This window comes from Equus quagga, chromosome 6 (genome assembly GCF_021613505.1).
Source record: "Equus quagga isolate Etosha38 chromosome 6, UCLA_HA_Equagga_1.0, whole genome shotgun sequence".
Lineage (NCBI taxonomy): Eukaryota > Metazoa > Chordata > Mammalia > Perissodactyla > Equidae > Equus > Equus quagga.
In genome coordinates, this window is record NC_060272.1 from 89,612,525 (window position 1) to 89,619,040 (window position 6,516).

The following is a 6,516-nucleotide window of genomic DNA, read 5'->3' on the forward strand; positions in this document are numbered from 1 at the left end:
AAGGATATTTGGTACTATGTGTGTGGTACAGTAGCCTTGCTTTTGTCTGTGCTTAGACAAAATTATCAAGTGGCCTTATTTTTTGTCTAACTTTGCCGTAATCTGTAAGTAACCTTGTCTGATGTTGGTATTCGGTGAGATTATGTTCAACAGGAGAATAACACGGCATAGCTGTGAGTGCCGGGCCAGCTCTTGTCAGGGGCTGCTTTTGTTCCTTTCTCAACCTGTAATTCCCCCTAATTAGCACTAAAGAAATTAATAGATTTCATTCAGTTCAATTCAGAAATCATTTATCGAGCTCTTTCAATCTGCCTCCTCCCCTGAAGCTGAATGAGTAATGGCTTAATAACCCGGTTGAGGAGGTACAGGTTTAATGAGCACAGTATGTGGTCTAGGATCAGCCCCAAGACAACCACACCTTCCTTTTCCTTATGTCTCTAACCCGTTTCTCTCAGTGTGCTTAGATCACTTTTTCCTTTTTTTTAATTTCAGTTTTTGATTCTCAGCTCTTTGGTGAATGCTCTTGTCAAAGAGAAAACCTGAACAAGTAAGGAAATTGGTCTTATTCAGTCTCTTGCAATATGAAGGTCCAGAGGTCAGAGTCTCTTGGCAGAGTGGTGTTGCCCCGGTCTCTCATAGGGAGGAGTAGACAAGTTACAGGTGGGGGGATTTACAGGTGGGGTTGTTTTGCCATCAGGAGCAGTCTCAGCCAGCTCACTGAACTAGAAATGTTTATCTCTGTAGCTAGTTTCAGGTGGACAAACAGTTCTAATCTCAGCTAATCATTCACGAGACAGAGAGTGAGGAACAGGAGAGTCTGTATCTGGCCTTGTCAGCAGGTTTAGGCAAAAGAGGAAAGATTTGTGTTTGGCCTTGTCAAGGATAAACAAGGGAGACATGAGAAAGAGTCAACAGATTAGTCTTATCTAAGTCACATACAGAATGGTGGTCCTTTTGGGTAAACCGTTTCCCAGAACAAAAAAGGGTGGGCAATTTCAGAAAACAAAAGGTTTGAGGAATTTCTTAATGTCACTGTTTTCTAAAAGTACAAGGTCAGGTAGAGTTCAGCAGTGTCACCATCAACCCTTTCTCGTTTGTGCATTGGTTGAGAAAAAAGTAGGCTGCCATGACCCAGGCAACTTTTTTTTTTTTTTTTTTTTGCTAAGGAAGATTTGCCCTGAGCTAATATCTGTGCCAGTCTTCCTCTATTTTGTATGTGGGTCACTGCCACAGCATGGCCACCAACATGTGGTATAGGCTTGTGCCCAGGAACCAATCCTGAGCACACTGAACTTAACCACTAGGCCACAGGGCTGGCTCCCCAGGCAAAATTTTTACTTGTTTATTCATTTTATTTGTTGCCAAACCATGGGAGGTAATGACCCTCAAAGTAAGGAAGTCCAGAATTATGAGTTCTCCACAGTGTAAAATGTTCAGTCTCACGATCCAAGGGTCTATGCTCTCCTAGGAGAATCACTACATGCTCACTTGCCTCGGTTCTGTCATTAACATTTGAACAAATCAGTTAGAATTTCTATGCCTGTTTAATTTACATATGTAACGGGATCATCTGACTCTGATTTTCTAGTTCTGATTCCAGTTTTCTTTTTGTATCATTTTACGGGATGTATACATATCTCAAATTATTTATAGGATGAGATTGCAGTAGTTAATCTTATGTGTCAGCCTGGCTAGGCTATGGTGCCCAGTTGTTTCGTCAAACATCAGTCTAGATGTTGCTGTAAAGATATTTTTTGATGCGGGCTCAGCGAGCCGAGGAGTCAAAAGAAAGATTTCAGGGCCGGCCCCGTGGTGCAGCGGTTAAGTTCACACATTCGGCTTCTCGAAGGCCCCGGGTTCACTGGTTCGGATCCCGGGTGCAAACATAGCACCACTTGGCTAAAAGCCATGCTGTGGTAGGCGTCCAACATATAAAGTAGAGGAAAATGGGCATGGATGTTAGCTCAGGGCCAGGCTTCCTCAGCAAAAAGAGGAGGATTGGCAGTAGTTAGCTCAGGGATAATCTTCCTCAACAAAAAAGAGAAAGATTTCTTGGACTCTCAAAGTCTGGTAGTAGTGCTCCTTTATTCAGAGAATAGCATGGAGGAGCATGGGGACAGGACCCATGGGCAGTGAAGAGCTGCAAACACAGGTTGAGGGTAGGGCTAAATTTATAAGGCATAGGTATGTGAGTTATCATCTTTACAAGATGAAGGAAAGGTTATGTAAAAAAGTCATTAAAATGGTATCAGTGTAGGTAGGGTCTGGTTATTGGGTGGTTCTACAACTTTAGATAAGAATCAGATGGATCAGGTCAGGACGTCCTGTGCTTCTTGGAGGATGATATAGATCAGTGTGTAGGCCAGGACGCCTTGGGCTTTTCTCCCCCGGGGCAGGTTTGATCCTCATCATTTTTTAGATATGATTAACATTTATAATCAATAGACTTGAGTAAAGCAGTTACACTCCATAACATGAGTGGGCCTCATCCAATCAGCTGAAGGCCTTAAGAGTAAAGATTGAGGTCTCCAGAAGAAGAAACACCCAAGCTTCAAGACTGAAACATAGGGGCTGGCCTGGTGGTGCAGCGGTTAAGTTCACATGTTCTTTGGCAGCCCGGGGTTCGCCGGTTCAGATCCCAGGTGTGGACATGGCACTGCTTGGCCCGCCATGCTGCGGCAGACGTCTCACATATAAAATGGAGGAAGATGATGTAGGGGAGGAAGACATTTCCTCTACCTGCTCTGGGTCCTTCTGGCCAGAGAATGAATTAAATCCACATGAGACAGAATAGCAGGAGAAAATTAAACAAAGCTTTATAACATGTATACATGGGAGAGGTCAGGCAAGCTGAGCAACTGCCAAAATGGCTGAAGCCCCCACCTTAAGTATGATCTCAGCTAATGACAAAGGAGGATGTTGGGGGTGGGGGGAGTCAGTTACAGGAGGTTACCAGAAACAGGAATAAGATTATTATGCAGATTTAAATCTTTGCCTTTGGCATTGATTAAGAGTTTCTAGAGAGAAGGTCATCCCCTTTCTTCTTCCTGGTACAGAGAGGGAGGCACCTTTACAGATAGAGATTTCCTTTACAATGTAAATGTCTCCTAACAAAGGGCAAGAAAGTTCCACCCCTCAGAGCCTCCTTCCCTGTCCCAGTTTATCAAAAGCAATCAGCCTCAAATAATCCTCATGCCAAAGAGACATATCTTGGAGTGGCCAAGACCAGTCCCCGACAATGGGCACAGATGTGAGCTCAGGGCCAGTCTTCTTCAGCAAAAAGAGGAGGATTGGCAGCAGATGGTAGCTCACGGCTAATCTTCCTCAAAAAAAAAAAAAAAAAAAAGACTGAAACATAGAAACCCTGCTTGAGTTTCCTACTTGCTGGCCTGACCTGCAGATTTTAGACTCAAAACTATAACATCCACTCTTACCTGAATTTCCAATTTCCTTAAAATAAATCTTTTTCTCTCTCTAGGTGGATGGATGGATAGATAGATATAGATTATAGGTCTATATCTATATTTATATCTCTATATATTCTATTGGTTCTGTTTTCTCTGGAGAACCCTAATGCAGGTATGAATAAATAATATGGCAAAATATCTTTTGCCTAACTCGGGGATATTGAATAAAAAATAAATATATGGTGGGACTAAATAACTTGTAAGATTTCTTTCAGGTATAAAATTAGCTAACTAAGGCAATTGGAAGTTTGGAGAAATAGATTATTGTGGCATTCAGCTAAGTTTCTCTTTTTCCCATATACTACATTCCTTCTTTTATTTTTCCTTTCTGTTTTGATTTCTCCCATTGTGTCATAGATAGTCTAGTTTTAAATGAAAGAAACCAGACTGAAACTAGCATAATGAAAAAGGAAATGTAATCATCAAAAGAAAAAAAGATAAGTCCAAGGAAAGAGCTGGCCTTAGCCATGCCTAGTTATGGTCCAGGGATTAAAATGCACAAAGACCACATCTTGTATTTCTTTTTGCTCTGTTGGAAGAGATTACTCTAATAGCTAGTGATTCCAGCCAATAGAGTGCAAATCTTTGCCAATAGCCCAAGGAAAAATCTGGGGCTTGGCTGATGAGCCTGGCGAGTCCCAGATCCTGTCCCCCTACCTGTCCCATCCCCGCCTCCTGCCCCCTCCCCGGTGACCTGGGGCAAGGGCCAAGTGATTGACTGGCCTACCAGATGGAGCAGGGGCGTTCTTGAGGAAATAGAGGAGGTCTGCTTATAGAAAGGAAAAGGAATGGTAGGCAGCCCAAACTACCTTTTCTTCTACACCTATGTGTGGTCAGAATTCTTCAGCAGGTGGAGATCATTTCAAGCTGGGAACTGTTGAAGAAGAGCTGGGAAAAAAGTAAGGCTACATTCGAGTTGGTCCAAGGAAAGAACTAATCCAATTCCCTATCAGGAGATAGGAAAACCTATTAACTCTCTCCCTTCCTTCACCATTCCTATTTCGACATTCTCAGGACGGACTAAGGGTTGGTTTGCATGTGAATTAACCAGTATTCCTTGGGTGCAGGAAAGGAATTCAGTTATTAAGCCTCAATAACTTTGATGAAACCTGAGTTAAAATGAAAAGAAACAATAGGTCACAATGGTATTTAATAAGTCTGGAAATACTTGCTTTGAGGAGTGAAAATGGTATTTGGAAAGCAAGTAAAAAGTTAAAAAATCTATGAGTTCATAATCACACACACACACTCAATTGCAAAAAGAGAAACCGTATTGGTCGACTCTGGAGTTTGGTGGGGACCAATTCAGCATTCTCAAAATTGATAAATAAAAGGGGAAAAAATCAAATATGTATCCCACCATTCCTGTACTAAGTGCATTTCAGGATAACCCAATGAGGCAAGGCTCTTTATAGAACAATTCCACCTAATAAATGCAAGAAAGGAATATTAGAATTAGAACTTTATTGTTTTCGAATCCCTAATGATATAATAGATCTGGAAAATGATTATCAATGACTGTTAAAACCATTAGGTAAAATGTTGATGGGGAACTTTTTTAATCGATGGATTATGCTGAGAATATCTGAACTCACTCATAATCTTAAAATCATGAAAACTGGGATATACAGACATTATGTGCCTCCTCTTGTATTGCAATAGGAAGTATACAGCCCCGTCTGTGAATTATTCTTGGCAGAAAAATTGAACCTAAATCTAATCAAGAATCTAGATCTAACTACTAGTTTACAGGAAATGTAGGAAATAAAAGGAGCAAGTTAAATGACAACACAAAGACGCGACCACCAAATCTAGAATGTGAAACATTCTAAACGACACATGGGACAATTTCTTCAACAAATAAATGATTAAAAAAAAGGGTGGGGAATGGCGTGGATGTGGAAAATTGAAATGCTTGTGCACTGTTGGTGGGAAGGTAAACATGGTGCAGCCACCATGGAAAACAGTATGGTAGTCCCTCACTTAATTAAAAAGAGGATTACCATATGATCTAGCAATTCCACATTTGGGTATATACCCAAAAGAATTGAAAGCAAGATCTTGAAGAGATATTTGCACATCCTTGTTCACAGCAGCATTAATCACAAGAGCCAAAAGTTGGAAGCAACCCAAGTGCCCAATGACATATGAATGGATAAACAAAATGTGGTATATCAATACAATGGAATATTAGTCTTAAAAGGAATGAAATTGTGACGCATGTTATAATGTGGGTAAATTTTGAGGACATGTTAAGTGAAGTAAGCTAATCACAAAAGGACAAGTACTGTATGATTCTACTTATATGAGGTACCCAGAGTAGTCAAATTCATAGAGACAGAAAGTAGAAGGGTGGTTGCCAGGTTCTGGGGAAAGGGATGAATTAGGAACGGTTGTTTAACGGGTATAGAGTTTCAGTTTTGCAAGATAAAAAGAGTTCTAGAGATTGGTTGCACAACAATGTGAATGCACTTAACATGACTGAACTGCATACTTAAAAATGGTTAAGATGATAAATTTTGTTATGCATATTTTACCACAGTTTTCAAAAAGGTGAAGGGTTAAAAGATTAAAAAGGATTACGAGGATTAAAAGAGAATGAAGGGACATATTGACCAGAAGCTACATGTGGAGCATGTCTGGATCCTGACTTGAGCAAAAAAAGTGTTAGAGAGAGAGAGAGGTGCATTGTGTAGAAAGCTATAGCTCAGCTCAGCCTCTGGGGAGGCAGTGTTGACTTTGTCATTGACACATACAGGCTTCCGTCTTGCCTCTGTCAGTTAGCAACCATGTAGCCTTGAGCAAATTACTTGTTTTCTGATTGTTTTTTTTTTTTCGTTTCCATAAACATTTGCTGAATCTCTGCGATGAGCCTAAAATTTACTGTGTATTAACGAGTGACTATGCTCAACAATGGGGACATGAAAATAAGTAATATATGGTCTCTGCTGATGCGGGAGAATAAAATGTGAGGCAAGAAATAGCAGAGATAAGTCTGGAAATGTAGGCAAAAAGTAGATTATGGAAGGCCTTGTATCCCATGTAAAGA